Here is a 19,401-nt window from a genome sequence, read left to right on the forward strand (position 1 = left end):
GGAAACGGGCCGTCTGCCTATGTGCATGCCGGGAGTGGTAGTTTCCCCACCTCCACCAACCCACCGTCTTTCCATCGAACCGTTCACCTGATTGACTACAAATCCCGCCGTGCTGCTGGCGGCCGGGTCTGATGGCGGCTTTGGGGGTGGGTGAAGAGGGTGGAGCCCTCGAGCAAGAGCACTCGGTTGGAAGCGAAAGGAGTGACATTGGCGAAGGAGGCGGTCTGTCGCCGAGGTAAGGATCGGAGGTCCGTAAATGTGTGCGGGAGAGCGGAGGAGAGAAAGGGGAGAAACATAAAGAACTTTCGCTTGCTATCTTTTGGGTTTGGCGGTGTGGCCTAAGAGAGAGGAGTTGCTTTGGGGCCCTCAGTGGGGCATCAGCTTCTTTGGTCCCGGGGGCTCTGGTCGTTGTCGCCTCGGCTGATGACAGACAGGCGAAGGTAAGAAGGCAAGCCCTCAGCACCAGCCAGGAACTCCCTGCAAACTCTTCCCTCGCCCTGCAGAAATCACAACGCAAAGAAGCAAAACAAAAGTGGTCGCCCGGGCTCTTTTGATTTAAAAAGACAAATCTTTAATTCGTAATGAACATGGCATCTCATGTAAAAATGATTTCAACTCTTGCCCATTATAAAGTTCGTTCCGTTCCGTTCCTTTCGGGCGCAGTCACTTGTAACGCCACTTTTAAGTTTCCCTAGAAGGTAACGTTTCAGATCGTCCCTTTTAAAGTGTTTAACGCGGTTTAATTTTCTGGAAATCGTCGTTTTTGTGATCAAATGCATAAAGGATTTTTGGTGTTATCAGACCGATTCCAAAAGGTATCGGTAGCGAGGTGGTGTCAAGTGACGAGTCCGGTATCAAACGTGTTAGCTAATTGTGGGGGAAGTAATTTAGGTTTTTTTTTGTGTTCCTCGCAAGGTAACGATATGCCAGTTGTAGATCCAGCATTTATATGCAGTGGTAAAATTTAAACAGCGCAGATGGCTGTTAGCATTAATAAATTGACTTTTCCTTAAGCTTTCAAACATTTATACTCCTTGAATGAATGCTGACTGATATTCTTAAAATACCATTCGCGCGGCAAAGGAGCATTACAACACATCGAAGATTGGCACTATTTTCGAGTTAAAGTATTAATCTGGATGCATTTTTGTTTAGAGAATAGCTCTGACAGCACTTTAGTGAGAATTTTAATATTGATTTAAGATTTTTAAGGTAAAACTGATGTTGAGAAAAAAAACATAATTTTAGCGCTAGTTGGATAGTCATATTTGCGTTTCAGTAGTGGTCTTGGTTCCATATCTCTTTGAAGCTGTGTTGGATTTGTTCGGCTGTGGTGATCGGTGATTTTGCCTTTCCCCAGTATTATGCATGTTGCAAAGACTTTATTCATGATCAAATAAATTAACTTGCTTTAGAAGTAATTTCGAAAGCTGGAACATTTCAACGGGCAATAATCACGGAAAAGATGTTTTGTTTATTTACAGCAATTTTCACAACCTCGTGAGTTTCAAAATGCTTTCAAGCCAATTAAATACTTCTGAACGATAACCACTGTAGTAATGTAGGAAGTAAACAAAATAAAATGTGCCTGAGATCTCTGAATCTGCCCTGTTTTGAAGCGTCTTTGGTACTTTAGTCGAAATGTATCAGTTCAGTGTTTCATTTTGCTAATTGCAAGCTCAAACAGCTTTCTTGTCCTGCAATCTAACATGGAAGCATTCAGAGTTAACAGCTATGGTCTTATTTTTGAGAATTGTGTAATAAAGATGAGGTGTAAGTAAATATTTTTAGACTTGAATAATTTGTGGGAACCATAATTTTATTTTGCCTTTCTGTGTATATATTTGAGCAATGGTTCAATGCACCATTGTAAAGATTCAATTCAGTGTTAATGGTTTACTTACACTTAACTTTAAAGATAATTGCAATTTCTTTCAATTTTCATGAGATGTGTAGCTCTCAGGAAAAGCACCAAGCAGAAGCTTGGCTCATCAGTAGTGAAGGTTAAGAGGGCAAGTCAGTTATCCTCCTCAGATTTATCAGGTTAGTGACATGGATCAGATGTGATGTATGTGTGTTTTAAAAGCAAGACTTGCTTACACAAAAAATCTTCCTGTGTCTTGGCTTTTTATGTAGATTCCTTTGAACTTCAGTCATAGTCATTTCTGCCTATATAATGAATGTCATTTTTGTGCACAAGATTTCATAAGCAGGAATGTAGTCATTTAAGGTTTCTATTGGTGTTGGTTTAGAAAAGAATATTTGTCAGAATATGCCCCACTATGTTTGGAATCAGATTTGAAGAGTATGGTGCTGGAAAAGCACAGTCGGTCAGGCAGCATCCGAGGAGCAGGAGAGTCAACATTTCGAGCAAAGCTCTTCATCAGGAATGTGGGGGCTGAAGATGAATGGGAGAGGGGTGGGGAAGGCAGCTAGGAATGTGATGGGTATGTGTAGGTGGGGGCGAAGGCAATAGGTCAGAGGAGGGTGGAGATGGAAATGTGTTGCTGGAAAAGCGCAGCAGGTCAGGCAGCTCTAGGGAACAGGAGAATCGACGTTTCGGGCATTAGCCCTTCTTCAGGAGGGTGGAGCAAATAGATGGGAAGGAAGAGGGACAGGTAGGACAGTTCAAGTCGGCGGTGACGAGTTGGGAGGTTTGATAAGGTGGTGGGAGGGGAAATGGGGGAAACTGGTGATATCCACATTGATCCTGTGTGGTTGGAGGGTCCTAAGGCAGAAAATTGAGAGGAATCATTCTACTGATTCTTCACTTAAGTAAACTGGAACCATGAGGCAGAGTTTGATGTCTGCTTTGCTCAAAGTTCAATTCTGCAATGTTCCAGTTGATTTTGAACTGGCTTAGATGTCCTGTCTAGATTCTGTGCTCAAGTTCTTATGACTAAAGGCAAGAATGTGATTGAGCTGAACTGATAGTGAGAAATATCATTACAGTTGATAATGTTCCTAAATTTAAACAAAATGCTGAAAATACTGTTCAGGTTTGGAGCATTTGTGGAGGAGGAAAAGACATTCTAATGTTTTGCTTAACTGATCGTACATTAGTTCTAGCCAGACATCCTAGACGAGTCCCAGTTCTCAACCACAATTTTCAACTTCATTGCAAGAATACCCCTCCTTATCTAGCCATGTGCACTTGGCCCAAAAGGAGCAGCAGCTGAATTTAAGATCCTGTTTGAAGATGAGCACGCGATGTCTTCCCAACAGCATCCAAGCCAAAATGTATCCCTCCATCGGAATCACTAATGGATTATCTAGGTCATTTATCACATGTTTTGTAGGGACCTAGTTGTATGCAAATTGGCTGCTGTCTTTCAGTGCGTTATGGCCATCATTGTATTTTGCAAAGGTACTCCATTTGGCTGTAAAGTGCTTTGTGATGCACGAGATTGTGAAACCTGCTTAACTAAAGTCTTTCTTTCAAAACTCAAAATAAAGATGTGAGGCTCCTATTCACCTACTCTTGTTGGCTTTTCCAGTGGAGATACTGTGATATCCAAATTGCCCTCCATTGTGGTCTTGTTTTGGTGCAGGTTTTCCCAGTGTCTGTGCCTACAGCAGTTACTTTCCTATTTGAACGAGGGTGTAGCTCTGATCTTTTGATAGAATATTAAATGTGAAGGAAGTTTCACTCTGCTGCATTCATGCACTTCATTAACTTGAAGCTTTTTTATGTACAAATGATAGGTACTTTATGATGTATCTGAACAGGGGTCCTGGCAGTCTAGGAGCCTATTTCATGGGCTGCTAGACACTTTGTGTTTTTTTAACCTTGTCCCAAAAACTCATGCCATAGAGTCATATAGCATGGAAACAGACCCTTCAGTCCAACTTGTGTGAGCTGACCAGATATCCAAACCTGATCTAGTCTCATTTGCCAGCATTTCGCCCATATCTATCTACACCCTTCCTATAAATATACCCATTCAGATGCCTTTTAAATGTTGTTGTATCTGCCACTCCACCTCTTCTTTAAGCTCGTTCCCACCCTCTGTGTGGAAAATGTTGCCCCTCCGGTACTTTTTAAATCTTTCCCCCCTCACAGTATTCTAAGAGTGGCCTCACCGAAGTCCTGTACAGCTGCAACATGATGTCCCAAATGCCTATACTCAGCATGCCAAAAGTTGTCTCCACCACCCTGTCTACCTGTGAGTCCACGTCCAAGGAACTCTGCACCTGCATCTCCAGGACTTTGTTCAGCGTCACTCCCCAGAGCCTTACCAGTAACTGTATAAATCCTGACGTGGTTTGCCTTGAAGATGCAACATTTAGCATTTATCTAAATTAAACTCCATCTGCCAATCCTTGGCCCATCTGATCAAGGTCCCCTTGAACATTTTAAAAAAAACTTGTTTTCCAACTATTTAAATTATTTTGTAACAGCATTAAAATTATTGCATTACTGAAGGTTAGAATAAAATGGCTTTAGTGTTTGGCTTATATTTAATCGCTGTAAGTTTGTTCTTCCAGTTCTGTGTACTTGCAGTGCACCTGTTCTTTAATAGTAAATTATTAACACAAGGAATTCACCTTCAGCCTGCAAAGTGAAACTGTTTTGGATTGGAATTAGTGTTGCTGTTTTGTGTAGTTGGATGGAGAATATTTAACATTCATTCACTCCTCTACAGCTGTTGTCTTGCGGAGACACAATGCTTCAATGCTGAGGTATGGGGCTGTGAGCCTCAATAGCACACTGAGACTTCCATGCAAATGTTGAAATGAGCAGGGTGTATAGAGAAGGATACGTTTAAGGAGGAAATTCTATTGTGTGGGGTGTAAATAGCTGTCAGTGATGAGGTGAATGAAGTGAATGCACAAAAGGCAGAAGGTGAAGAAATGGATGTACAAAATTAAAAATCTCTCAACGCCAGGTTATAGTCCAACAGGTTTAATTGGAAGCACACTAGCTAGTGTGCTTCCAATTAAACCTGTTGGACTATAACCTGGTGTTGTGTGATTTTTAATTTTGTACACCCCAGTCCAACACCGCCATCTCCAAATCAAGAAATGGATGATTTGCAAAGGGCTATGTGATGCTAAATGACCATGCAATGAAGATCCAGGTCATTGCAGGAGATTTGGTTTGGGTGGCACATGAGTCAATATAGCATGATTTAACAGGAAAGTGTGCCAAGAATCGTGCCACATTGTTCCACAAACATGACCAAATGTGTGAAAACCAATTAGACCATCAAGATGGCCAATTAACTTGACTGCTACTTGGGATAAAAGCGATTTGTTGTAAATTATGAAACCTTGTGTGAATAACTATTTATTCTAATATGCTTAACTTTTCTAACAAATTGCTGAGGTTCCTGATTACCTATTACGTAACTTAAATTATACCCTGTTAAAAACTCCCAAGTACACCTCTGCATTTGTTCAAAAAAGACAGTTTGACAAAGGAAATAAAAACACAATTCTAAAGATCATAAGTCTGTATCTCACAGAGGGGTTAAATTGTGTTTTTCTTTTTGATTTCTGTCTGGAAAATAGTCACTCTTCATTTTGATATTTGATGGACCACTGTCAATTCTTCTTAGAATCCTTAGAATTCTTCTATTTAAGCGGCTTTGATTTTTGTCTTTTTCGTCCACATTGAGAGTGGGAAGGGAGAGATGTGTTCAGTTGATTGTTTCTGACTGCTCAGCACCTTCAGATTTATAGCAAATTGTAGCGCAGCTGCTCGAGGTTGTTATTGGGCTGTCTTTCCTAAACTCGAAGACTCCTGGTGCCACTCTGTCTCCAAGTACAGTAACAATCTCACTGCTTTGAGAAGCAACATTATCTTGCACAGCTAAAACTGTGTGTCTCACTCTTAAATTGGAAGACTCCTGGTATTTCAGTAAAGTAGCAGCCCAGCTGCATTTCTGTCTTTCATGTCTTATGACCTGGAAAAGGTGACGGGGGTAGGGACTGGATTCAAGAGGGTGGAATGGTGTGTGGTAGCACATGAGTCACCTTGCTCATCCTGAAGATTCAGACTAGAGTTTTGTAAGTTGACCAATTTGGCTTTGACAGCATTATAGAATCCATCGCATTTTCGTGGCAACGTGACTACAATTAACACTCAGATTTAAGAATTGCTTCTTCCAGCTGTTAACAGACTTGCAAACGTATCTCTAAATGCTAGGAAATGCTAGGCTTAGTGGTTGTTGGAAACTAGGCATTCTGACGACTCTTGGGGTTTGGGTGGTAATGTTCCCCTTGAACAGCTATTACTAAGTATTGACTCAAGTCAAGAAATAATCTAGGAAGTAGAACCCTTTATAAAAGTGGGGAGCCAGCTGAAACTAAATAATTTGATTTGTGTTTTTTTATATTATCACATGTACCAAGATACAATGAAAAGTATTGTTTTTCTGTGCTGACAAATCACATCTGGGTAATAGATCAGAATGCAGAATATAGTGTTACAGCTACAGACAAGGTGCAGAGAAAGATCAATTCTAATATGAAAGCTCCATTCATAAATCTGATAACAGTGGGAAGAAGCTATTCTTAAATCTGTTGGAATGTGTTTTTAAACTTTTTTGGATCTTTTTTCTGATGGAAGAGAATAAAACTGGGGTGGGAGGGATCTTTGATGTTGGCTGCTTTCCCGAGGCAGCGGGAAGTGTAGACTGAGTCAGTGGAAGGAAGGCTAGTTTTCATGATGGCCTGGGCTACATTCAAAACACTACTGTAATTTTCTTGTGGTCTTAGGCAGAGCAGTTACCATACCAAGCTATGATGCATCCAGATAGGATGCATCTATAAAAATTGGTAAGAGTCATTTTAGACACGTTGGATTTCCTTAGCCTTCTGAGGACGTAGAGGTGTAGGTGTGCTTTCTTGACTAGCATAGATGTGGATGGACCAGGATAGATTGGTGGTATTTACTCCTGGGAACTTGAAGCTCTCTATCATCAGCACCATTGATACAGACACGCACATATCCTCCACTTCACTTCCTGAAATTGATGATCAACTCCTTTGTTTTGTTGATGTTGAGGGAGAGATTGTCTTTACACCATGACACTAAGCTATCTAGCTCTTTCCTGTACTTTGTCTCATCATGTTTGAGATCTGACCCACTACAGTGGTGTCATCAAATTTCTAAAAGGAGTTAGAGCAGAATGTGGTGCCACAGTTGTGAGTGTATATGGAATATTGTAAGGTGCTGAGTATGCAGCTTTTCGGGGCACCTGTGTTGAGAATCATTGTGGGGGAGGTTTTGTTGCCTATCCTTACTGATTGTGGTCTGCGGATCAGGAAGTCAAGGATACAGTGCAGAGAGGAGGAGCCGAGTCTTAGGTCTTGGAGTTCAGAGATGAGTTTTGTTGGAATTATGGTGTTGAAGATGTAACTTAAAGTCAATAAATAGGGATCTGATGTAGGTGTCCTTGTTCTCCCAGATGTTCCAGTGTAGGGCCAGGGAAATGGCCTATTATGGATCTATTGTAGTGCTAGGTGAATTGTAGAGGATCAAAGCAATCTGGGAGGCTGGAGGTAGTATGCAGCAAGTAGTGTTTCTTGCTGGGTGCAATATGTGCGATTCCTCCAGTTCTGTTCAACTCCCGAGAATTAAATGGACAGAATTCCAAATCTTGTGAATTTTTTTGTTGTAGTAGGTATCAATATGTTGAGGTTGGTGTCAAGTGTGGATGAATAGAGCTGGTTACTTGAGTTAGACCCTATGGATGTATCGCCTTGGGTGGAGTTAGAACACTGTCATGCCACCTCCTGGAGGAGAATTTAGAGAGAATTAGGTCAGTCTGGAAAAGGAGTATTCTTAGGGTGTTGATATGAGAGCCTTGGTTATTACCATGATGCAAGCACAGATTTTTCCACAATTTGATACCTATTGCAGTCCCTTTTGAAATGCCCTAAGGATGGCTAATGTGGGAAATGAAAACGTTTTGGACAACAAATATGGTAATTTTCAGTTTAAGGCACATTGGAGGGTAAAGTGAAAAGCTTTTTGTCTGTATTTAATCCATGCTCTGTATAAACAGGGAATGCTGACTGGTATCTTTTGCAAGCTCTGGCATTCCTCAAGTAGGTGATGGATAATTTTATAGACATGGATTTGTACTGAGTTCTTCATTTTGTGGCCAGAGCTTTTAATGATAAAGTTCAGTGGTTCGAAAGTGCAGCAGAGACTTGGCAGACTTCATTTTGTAGTTTTGGATATTTTCTAGTCATGCTGTTCAGATGTATTGCACACCTCTGGAGCAGATGGGACTTTAACCGAGGAGCTACAGTTGCACCACAAGTGCACCTTGTAGTTGTTCTGTGCTATTGAGCAACTCTAATGCACGTTTCAGAGCTGACGACCCCCCAGTTGTTGAAGTATGTGGCCTGATAGAACTGGAACAGGGAAGGGATACAAGATGTATTAGGACATTAAGGAGATTTTTTTTAAAAGCCAAGTATAGAAGCTATGCTGTGCGTGCGTTTCTACCTTCCAACACAGCATTTCTTGCTCTGCAACCTTAAGCAGTGATAGTGACATTTCCAGCATCCACAATTTTTTTTGTATCGATGGTGAGGCCCCCCCCCCCATCTCATTCGAGGTGTCCAGCATTGCTGTTAGAGATTATAAAGGGGATTTGATCCTGCTGATTCATATTGCTGCACACCAAACTGGCATCCTTGAAGAGTTCCAATCTACTGTTTATTTATTTCCTGTGGTACCTGCTGGGTGATTGACATCCTTATGTTGATTGTATCAGATTTTTAAATAAATGAAAAGAAACTCAGCACGTGGTCTGGATTGAAAGTTGCCACGGCAGAGATTTTGAGTGGTTAATTAAGTGATTAGCAAAGATTGGCTCCAAACAGGCTTCCTCCACAACCACCACAGACTGTGTATTGAATGTAACAAAGCTTTTTATCTGCTTTTCTTCCAGCCCAACATTGACCAACAAATAAAATATTTTTAGTCGATCTATTTGAGAGCTAATAGATTTGACTGTATTATGATTTGTTTCTTAAATCGTATAGGTATATCTGGGTGGAACAGGTTGCTGGTTGGAAAACCTGTCTTTGCTATATTAGTGGAATGACTTGGAATTATAGAGTCATACAGAATTTTGGGACCAATCAGAATGCACTGAGCTTTCAGACATCCCTTTCAAATTATTCTGGTCTTTACCTCAGGTTCTTAATTTGGTGATATAGTTCATTCATTAACCTCAAGAAGCCACATAATCTCAACAGCTCACTAATATTATTTATGGAATCGTGTGGGAGCCTGCACTGAACTTGATCCTATCCTCCTGCTTGGGGTGCTGGAGTTTTAGGAGTATGGAGCTATCCCTTGGGATTATGGAGGATGTAATTGAGGCAGATGATTGGTCATGATCTTGTTGAATGGTGGAGTTGGCTGTGAGGTCCAAATATTCCAGCGGTCCCTGCTCATTTGCACCTTCCAATTGGAGTCGTGGAGAGCCCTAGAAACTTACAGCAAGGTGAAGGATATTTGGCATGTGCTGATTTTTTTTCTAAAAAGTCTTCTTGTTAAAGGCCACACCCTTTTTTGCCTGAAACTCTAAGTTCCTCCTCCCACGCAATTCCCTTTTTAAAAATTATTTCTAGGATCTGTGTCCACCACTTTCCCATTCCCACTTCAGAGAACATTCCAGATGCTGAGAGAACATGAGGGGACCTTTTCCCCTTCCTGTCTACTCTCTCAAAACCTCTACTGAGTCACGACAGCTAGCTGAAAAGCACTGAGGTTGCTTATCATGTGCTTTTCACCAACACGTTAAATGGGGTAATTCACAAATTGGAGGGAACTGTCCCTTATATTTTCTGGGTATTGCCAAGTATTCTCTGTAATCATTTTAAAGCGTAACTTTGAAATTTCCAGGAGAATTCAAGTCTGCATATAGTTGTTTTAACAAAAGGCATGTTGAGCACTCTTTTTTGACTGTGGAACTTCCTGACATCTGGTCCCCACACACAGCTAGAAAATTCAGCAAATGATGACTGTTTCAAACAAATCATGCTTTTAGATTTCGTAATTGAATTGTCATACATTAGCATGATCATGAAAAATCACTTTTTTGTTTAATACAAATTAGTGTGCGACATGCTATCTTTGAGAACTTCTAAAAACAAATTTTAATTGATTAAAACTGTTATTCTCAGTGAATGATTAGTGTGAATTGACTAGTGACACTTTAACTGGCATGGTAATTTTTTTTCCTGCCTCCAGAAATGTCAGTTGAGATGCTACATCTTTTCCCTGGGAAGTTAGATGGATAATCTCAGAATACGAGTAGATCATTCAATCCTCGAGCCACTTGATGAGACCATGGCTGATCTGTGGCTCAACTCCACATCCTTTAGTACTCTTGCTTTCCAATCAATCTCTGATTTAAAATCAGCAACTGATAGAGCATTCACTGCCATTTGTGGAAGAGTTCCAAACATCTATTACCATGTGTGTGTAAAAATGCTTCCTAACATCTCTCCTGAATGGTCTGGCTCTAATCCTCACACTCTGTCCTCTAATTCTAGAATCCCCAGCCAGTGGGAGTATTTGATCTTTATCAACCCTGTTTATTCCTGTTAATATCTTGCAGACTTCGATTAGCTCACTGCTTAATCTTCTAAATTCTGGAGAAAACAGGCCTATTTTGTATAATTTCTTCTCATAACTTAACGCCTGATGTAAACCTATGTGTACTCCCTCCAAGTCCACTATATCCTACTGAAGGTGTGGTGCCCAGATCTGGTCATAATTCTCCAATTGAGTTCCAGCCAGAGTTTTATATAACTGCAGCACAATTCTGCATCCTTGTATTCCAGTCCTCAAGATATAAAGGCCTGCATTGCATTAGCTTTCTTGTGATTTTCAAAGTTTGGGAGAAGATTTGTAGCTTGGGTGCTCGTTGTTGTGGTTCTGTTCGCCAAGCTGGGAATTTGTTTTGCAGACGTTTCGAGCCTGTCTAGGTGACATCCTCAGTGCTTGGGAGCCTCCTGTGAAGCGCTTCTGTGATCTTTTCTCTGGCATTTATAGTGGTTTGAATCTACCGCTTCCGGTTGTCAGTTCCAGCTGTCTGCTGCAGTGGCCGGTATATGGGGTCCAGGTCGATGTACTTATTGATTGAATCTGTGGATGAGTGCCATGCCTGTAGGAATTCCCTGGCTGTTCTCTGTTTGGCTTATCCTATAATAGTAGTGTTGTCCCAGTCAAATTCATGTTGCTTGTCATCTGCGTGTGTGGCTACTAAGGATAGCTGGTCGTGTCGTTTCGTGGCTAGTTGGTGTTCATGGATGCGGATCGTTAGCTGTCTTCCTGTTTGTCCTATGTAGTGTTTTGTGCAGTCCTTGCATGGGATTTTGTACACTACATTGGTTTTGCTCATGCTGGGTATCGGGTCCTTCGTTCTGGTGAGTTGATGTCTGAGAGTGGCTGTTGGTTTGTGTGCTGTTATGAGTCCTAGTGGTTGCAGTAGTCTGGCTGTCAGTTCGGAAATGCTCTTGATATTTGGTAGTGTGGCTAGTCCTTTGGGTTGTGGCATGTCCTCATTCCGAGGTGGAATTCTGGAACTGACAACCGGAAGCGGCAGATTCAAACCACTACAAATGCCGGCGGAAACATCACATAAGCACTTCATAGGAGGCTCCCAAGCACTGAGGATGTCACCTAGACAGGGGACGAAACGTCTGCAACACAAATTCTTGTGATTTTTTTTTAACTCAATTTCCAACTCAAAGCAGATAATACATTTTGCTGTAAACAGCAAGAAATTAAGACACATTCATTCAAATAGGTTGGCTTGCCTTTCATTTCTCTGAACAAATAGACCTCGTTGGTTGACATGTTTACGTGTGTTTTAGCTGGGGCTTGAGCCACTGCTATATGAAACAGCTAGAAATTGAATTTTTCTTTTGGAGATTGAGCAGTGAACCAGAATACAGAGGTCTGACTGATCTAGCGGACCAGCAAATGCATCCTTGAGTTAGATTTGATCTGCCTCTGTTGTGCTTGTACCCTCATTCTTTCCTATACAGACCAGTTTAAGGTGGCATGGTGGCTCGGTGGTTAGCACTGCTGCCTCACAGCGCCAGAGACTCGGGTTTGATTCCTACCTTGGGCGACTGTGTGGAGTTTGCACATTCTCCCTGTGTCTGCGTGGATTTCCTCCCAAATCCAAAAGATGTATATGTGAGGTGAATTGGCCATGCTGAATTGCCATGTCAGGGGTAAATATTGGGTAGGGGAATGAGTCTCGGTGGATTACTCTTCGGAGGGTCGGTGTGGACTTGTTGGGCTGAAGGGTCTGTTTCCACACTGTAGGGAATCTAATCTAATGTAATCTAATGTTTTTGTCACCGAATAGGCCACCTTGGTCCGGTTTCGACATTACATTGAGATATTTACAGATTATCTTGGTTAAATATCTATTCTTTGAGGGTCAATGTCTAATTAATAACATGCACTTTGGAGTTTCAGCCGAAATCATTCTTGGCTGAAACTAGACATTATTTTAAAAGTGTGGGAATTGAACTGATGGTTTGAAGGAAGGCACCAATTTTCAGACATACCACCTCATGAGTTGTTTTGCAGTTGATATGATAGTTGAGACTAATTTGATTTTATTATGTGGCGCATTGATTTGAATGCTATGACAACCTCAATCGCACTTGTTTGGTTGTTTGTGTGGTGCTGGCTGTGTAAGATGTCGAATTTATAAACTGCCATTAAATCTTTCCCATATTTTGCCAAATAGACCATAGCCATACAGCCTGGAAACAGACCTTTTAGTCCAACTCGTCCATGCCAACCAGATACCCTAAACTGAACTAGTCCCGTTCGCTTGCAATTTGCCCATATCTGTGTAAACCCCTCCCATTTCATGTACCTGTCCAGATGCCTTTTCAATGTTGTAATTGCACCCATCTCTACCGCTTCCTCTGGCAGCCCATTCCATATACACCGCCTGTGTAAAAAAAGAGGCCCCTCAGGTCCCTATTAAATCCACCTCCCCCCACCTTAAACCTATGCCTTCCAGTTTTAAACTCTCCTATCCTGGGGAAAAGATTTTGACTATTTACCTTATCCATGGCCCTCGTTATTTTATAAATCTCTGTGATCACCCCTCAGCTCCCCACACTCTAGCAGTCCAATCCTCTCCCTATATCTCGAACCCTCCAGTCCTGGGAATGTCCCCCTGTAATTTTTTTTCTGTACCTTTTCTAATTTCACAACATTCTTCCTATTGCAGAGCAAGCTGAATTGTACACAGTATTCTGAAAGTGTCCTCACTAGTGCCTTGTACAGCCACAACATGATGTCCCAACTCCTATGTTCACTGCACTGACCAATAAAGGCAAGTGTGCCAAATGCTACCTTCACCACCCTGTCTACCTGCTACATTGCTTTCAGGGAACTATGAACATGCACCCCTAGGTCCCTCTGTTCAAGAATACTGCCCAGGGCTTTACCATTAGTTGCATAAGTCCTACCTTGCTTCACCTTACCAAAATGCAACACCTCTCATTGACCTAAATTAGACATCTGGTCAAGATCTTATACTCTTAGATAATCTTCTTTACCATCCACTATAACATCAATTTTGATGTCATCTGTAAACTTAATAACCATACCTACCATATTTTTATCCAAAACGTTAATATAAATGACAGACAACAGTGAACCCAGAACGATCCTCCCCGCTGACCACATGACTGCAGTCCATATAACAACCCTCCACCACCACTCTGTCTTCTACCAAAAAGGCAATCTCCCTGAATCCTGTATGATCTAACCTTACTAACCAGTCTACCTAGATAAACTATTCTCTCAACTGTGCAGTTGTTTGTATTGTTAAAATAAGGTCCAAGTTCAAGACTTGTCTTTGTTGATACTGTTCAAGGTCGCAGCACTATTTGTACTGCCTGAGTGAGTTTGTCTCGAACTTAATGTTACTTAGTCTGTCTTATATTTGAATGTAGGTTTTAAGATGGTTAAACAAATTCTGAGTGCATATTTGAAGAACATTTGTTGTGTTCAACTGTGAAAGTGAAAGTAACTTACATCCAATAAGATGTGTAGTTATGTTTTTTCTTAAAACTTTAAAACCTAAATGTAATATTTTTAATATTAAAAGATTGATGATAAACACTAATATGGTTTGCACAATCATCAATCATCATCCACTGTTTTGAAAACAACAGGGTGAAGCAACGGTTTACCCATGCACACGCAGTATTGGTTAGGCTTTGTATAGTCAATTGTCACTTGGTAGTAAAGAACTGTTATTACTGGGGGGAGACGCAAAAAGAGATTTTGTTGAAGCTTTTTATCTTCAGAACAATTAACAAGAATACTTATTTTTAAAGGGAAAAACCAAATTTTATGCAAATGAGAAGGGATTGATTGGCTGACAAGTTGCCTCCGGCAGAGGTGTTGCCATTGAGAATACACAAGTTAATGATGATCAACAGTTCACTGCCACGGCGTGTTAAACTTTTAAACTTGATTGTGGTTAAGGCATTGCCACAAGTTGTTCAGCTACCCAGAAACAAATCAGCTGCCATCAGGCTGATAATGTGGTATTCTACAAACCAACTGGAATCACACTTTGTATATGCACCTGGTGTTGGGTCACTTCCTCCTGCACCCCCACTACTGCTGGTGAAGCAATAGTGTAAATACAATTTGAAATATTTTTCAGTGGCTTACTTTTAATCCTTTTTCCAGTTCAATCCGCAATCATAAATAAAGTAAAATAAAAAGATTGGTCTTTAGAGAAATAGTATACAAATAATCAAATTAAGATTGATAGTTGGACTTGAAGTGTGGAACACTTACGTGTATTGAAATGCCATATGTTAATACATAGGGCCATCTTTTTAAACAGGTAAAGACCATGGATGCACACGCACCTGTTTCTACTCAACAAAATAGGTAACAGCTATTCACTGGTTCATTTCTCACGGCAGTGTCTTGACCAATCTAGTCAACGTTCTGGTTTAAAATTTAAACAAAGCTTGGCACTCAAATGTTGGTCATCATTGCCGTGGAAAATACATTGGTCAATCTATCTGACTATTGGAGTCCACACTTATCAACTAATCCACATTTTCCTCTTGTACACTGCAAATGTTTGTTTTCCCCTTAATGGTATTCTTGTCAATTGTGCTGAGAAAAGCTTCAATAAAATGTCTGTTCTTTTCATCAGTAGCCAGTTGGGCTATACTGTGGGGTTATAGAGCTCCGAACTTTATCAGAGTGAGTGCAATGAACTTAAATGGCCATAAAAACCATTTGTTTTTCACTACATAAAATGTCCAATGTGCAGTCATTGAGCCATTGCTCAACTTCTAAGGAGTGTCAGCTAAATATAGAATACCCGATCCATGGAATGTCTTGTTATGCAGTGCTACTATCAAGAAGAATTTGTTCCTTTTATCTTCTGTAAAAGTGGCCCTTTTTATATTTTGACCTATTTTAAACTCATCCACCATTTGATTTCTGCAAGATTGGATCAGAGAAGACACAGTAGGCTATCTTGTAATCACTCTGTTGTTTGTGTTTCTATGACTGTCTTTTCATGGGCTGAAGTTGGCACTTTCTTGTACATACTGTTGAAGAGTGATAAGTATGAAGTAGATTCACAACATCCCCCCCCCCCGCACCATAAAACTCCCAGAAGAGGGATTTGTCTGTACTCTCTTGTAAAATTTTGATACAAATGTAATTAATGCATTCTCATATTTGTGTCCAGGTGAACTGTGAAATGTACCCAGACCTATAATTTGTTTGTTCCATTCTTGGGTCATGTCTGATAAATATCTCAAAAGTTAACTCATGGTTGTTGTAATGGAGGGAGTTGTTTAACAAGTGAGCAATTACTATGGTACATTAGTGACTCCCTCAGGTACTTGACTGGAGAAATGTCTTAATACCTGTATATAATGAGTCAGATAAGTGCCTTTCCATTTTGCTATTTGGTGCTGAAGTATGTGCGTATGTGTTTTGAGACAGGAATTTAGAGACCCTAGTTATTAGAGGCTGAGTGTGTATAATTATCTGTTATGCAGCCAATCCAATGCACCTACTTTGGCAGAATGACTGTTATCCAAAGTGAATGCTGCTGGATCAATAAGAGTTTGCTGAATAAACAATACATTAAATGTAGATGAGAAAAAAAGTACTTGGAAAAATTCTGCTCATCCACAGAATAACCCTTATCAAAATGGTTTACAATCCAACTTAAAAGTTTGTTTTCCAAGTTTTTTGCTGTTTTTTAATATGGCGGTAATTCCTTTTTGCTCTGGGCGGTTTCTCCCTTGATCTCACTAAATTTTATTTCTTCATTATTGGCACCCTCCTCCTCCAAGGGAGGATGGCAACATTGTTCAGAGCATCAGGACTCCATTGTAGTGTTTCCGAACGATGAGGTTCTGCTACCTCCCAGTCCCCACAAAGATCCCTTTGTTTTATTTGTACTCCCATGTTCTGGATGTAGGTTTACTCGCTGAGCCTGATGAAGTCGGAGGCTCACTGATTAAACATCTGAAAGCTAACCTTCCAGCTCAGCAAGCAAACCTACATCCAGAACCTCAACCTGAGCTACAAATCTTTTCAAAACACGCATACTCCCATGTCTTGATTACTGTGTGCACTTTGTGCTACATAAAGTCAAAATGGCATTTAAAATGTCTTACAATTTACAATGACTTAAGGTCAGTTGTTACCAGTCCTTGCAGTATAACAAATTTATGGAACATTTAATTTGGTTCAATATCTAATTTCTCATTCAAAGCTGAGGAATTCAACTAATGCAGTCACTGCAAATCAATCCTGCGAATGAACAAATGCTAATACACCCATTAAGACTCTTCAGGCTGTATCATGTGTGATTTGACTTGGTGAAATTGTTGCTGGGTTTTCCTTTATCTTATTTCTCTATCTCCTATTTTAATTCAGATTTCTCATGGAGGAACTCTGCTTTTGCATGATTTGTGTTTATCTTGACACCCAGGCAAAATTCATAAGCTGCTAGCTAAAAAGCCACAGGGTCTCTTCTATGCCTCCAATGGAATCATCCTTTCAATTGAAATGTGGCTGAATAATGCTATTGCAGGTCTTGTTTCGACGTTAACTGGCAAATAGATTACTCAAGACAATATAGCAACTGAAACGTTGGCTGTAACACTTCTTTAACAGTTAATCTTAGTTACCTTTGTAGCAAAATACATTCTGTTAAATCTGTACTGGACAATTTTGCTAATTGGCTTTTTACTTGTCAAATCTACATGTACTTCTTGGGTAATATTGTTGACATACTGAGTTTTTTTTCCCCCTAAGATTTATAGTTTGCATTGCCTCTGCAAAGCAAATGACTGATAGTTATTCTTTTCAAATCAATTAACTTTCAAACAGTGATTAAAACCAGTACTACCATCTCTCAGAACTGCAAGTAGGAAGGTCATCTGACAAAGGATTACAGACAGTGTTAAGACTGATTAACTAGTGTAGTGGGCAGGTCTTTTAGAGAAGACATTGCTACAGGGACAACCAAGTAAAAGCATGTCAGTGTGACTGCTACCAACATGACCTTCAACCCTTCACTGACCAAGCATTTCATTGGGTTCAATGGTGCAAAGAATGGTATAGGGAGGGACAAGAGGAAGGATAAAAATGAGCAGACTGTTAAACATTAGCTCACTCCTGTGAAGCCTGCACTCTTCAGGTTGCAAGGATGAGAAAATTCTGATGTTTAGTGAATTTCTAACATTGTTAATCTGTCTTCGCATGCAGCCTAGGCAGCATGACCAACTTGTCTTGGGAGCTTAAGGTAAATTGTGGAGTGAAGTTCTGATCTTTGGAAAATGGGCTGACTGATTCTTCCTTCAAGCAAAAGTAAAACACTGTGGATTCTGGAAATTCTGATATAAAAAGAAAATTTTGGACAAACCCAGCATGTCTGGCAGCATCTCTGTAGAGAAATACTCAGTGTGGAGTTCCAAAGAAATTTTGGACTAAACATTAACTCTGATTCCTTCCCCACAGATGCTACTAGATCAGAGTTTAGTTCAACTGATGGTCTGTCCCTTCAGTGTCCAATCAGACAAGATTAGATTAGATTAGATTAGATTACAGTGTGGAAACAGGCCCTTCGGCCCAACAAGTCCACACCGACCCGCCGAAGCGAAACCCACCCATACCCCTACATTTACCCCTTACCTAACACTACGGGCAATTTAGTATGGCCAATTCACCTAACCTGCACATCTTTGGACTGTGGGAGGAAACCGGAGCACCCGGAGGAAACCCACGCAGACACGGGGAGAACGTGCAAACTCCACACAGTCAGTCGCCTGAGTCGGGAATTGAACCCGGGTCTCTGGCGCTGCGAGGCAGCAGTGCTAACCACTGTGCCACCGTGCCGCCCACAATGTGTTGGGAATGTGATTTGAGGGGCTGGGGCATGTGCTTCCAAACTGGAAGGAATGACTACCTATTGGAAAGCCAAAAATATGGGTTTGTGCAAGTGCTCCTTTTAATGTGTTATATGGCACAAGTCTGGCCCATTCCTCACTCCTGCACTTTCGCCATCATCCAAGGGACTTGCTGCTTTATCTGAAGTTGAAAATGTACTGCTCATAGGAACACAGACTTAGTGTTCCTGTCATCCTGGTTGCTACTTTATGTTTGCATACAAGGACTCTACACACAACTTGATGGTGCTGCACACCAGAAATGTCACTGACATTCTACTTGTCCCAGGGGTTCTGGTCGCAATGCCATGGATAGCTTAATAGTTGGACTGTGCTATATCCTTGTTCCTCTGAAGTTTATGCTGCAAAATGTCTCTTGATTGCCAGTCCATTGTTGGCCTCTATCTATTGTCCCAGAGGGCGTGGGAAAAGAGGATGATGGATCCTATAGGGTGGTTCTCTGAGCATTCTTTGAAGTTATCTGGCAGATGACCCATTGCCAGAACTTTTCTAGTAAGCACCAAGAAGAAGCTTGGATGATGCTAAGAGCAACCTTCTGCCTGATTCTTGCACGTTTAGACTCTTGCTCCCTCGGAATACTGCTCTCTAGTTGTGCTCGGGCAGAGATTTTATTTTTGTCCACCTGCCATGTAGAATGTGCCTTTTCAAAGTGAGTACAGGAAGATGGCTTTTGAAGTTTATCTGAGCAGCTGTATGATGCAGGACTATGTTCTGTGAGCTGTTTCCAGAGATGCAGACAGACAAATATTGAGGATGCTGTGGGACGTGAAAGATGTACCTTAATCTACCCAAAACGTTCTGGTTCTCTACTGCAAAGAGTTGTTCTTGACCAAGTGTTGCAGCCTGACACATTCCAAGTTTCAGGACTATCTGCTGAGTTACTGTTGTGGTACAATAGAGAATGATTGATTGTTT

At 40.9% G+C, this 19,401-nt stretch overlaps 1 protein-coding gene across 3 annotated transcripts in view; it reads left to right on the plus strand.

Moving 5' to 3' along the window:
- The first annotated feature begins 174 nt into the window (after window positions 1–174).
- sipa1l3 (signal-induced proliferation-associated 1 like 3) overlaps window positions 175–19,401 on the plus strand; it is a 240,262-nt gene continuing 221,035 nt past the window's right edge. For 2 of the 3 annotated variants that reach the window (XM_043680771.1, XM_043680774.1), the window contains exon 1: window positions 257–440. The gene's annotated coding sequence lies outside the window, so the exon portion shown is untranslated. Of the gene's footprint in view, window positions 236–256; window positions 441–19,401 lie in introns of those variants that run through there. The other variant, XM_043680772.1, reaches the window with a different exon arrangement.

Source organism: Chiloscyllium plagiosum, chromosome 41 (genome assembly GCF_004010195.1).
Source record: "Chiloscyllium plagiosum isolate BGI_BamShark_2017 chromosome 41, ASM401019v2, whole genome shotgun sequence".
Classification (NCBI taxonomy): Eukaryota; Metazoa; Chordata; class Chondrichthyes; order Orectolobiformes; family Hemiscylliidae; genus Chiloscyllium; species Chiloscyllium plagiosum.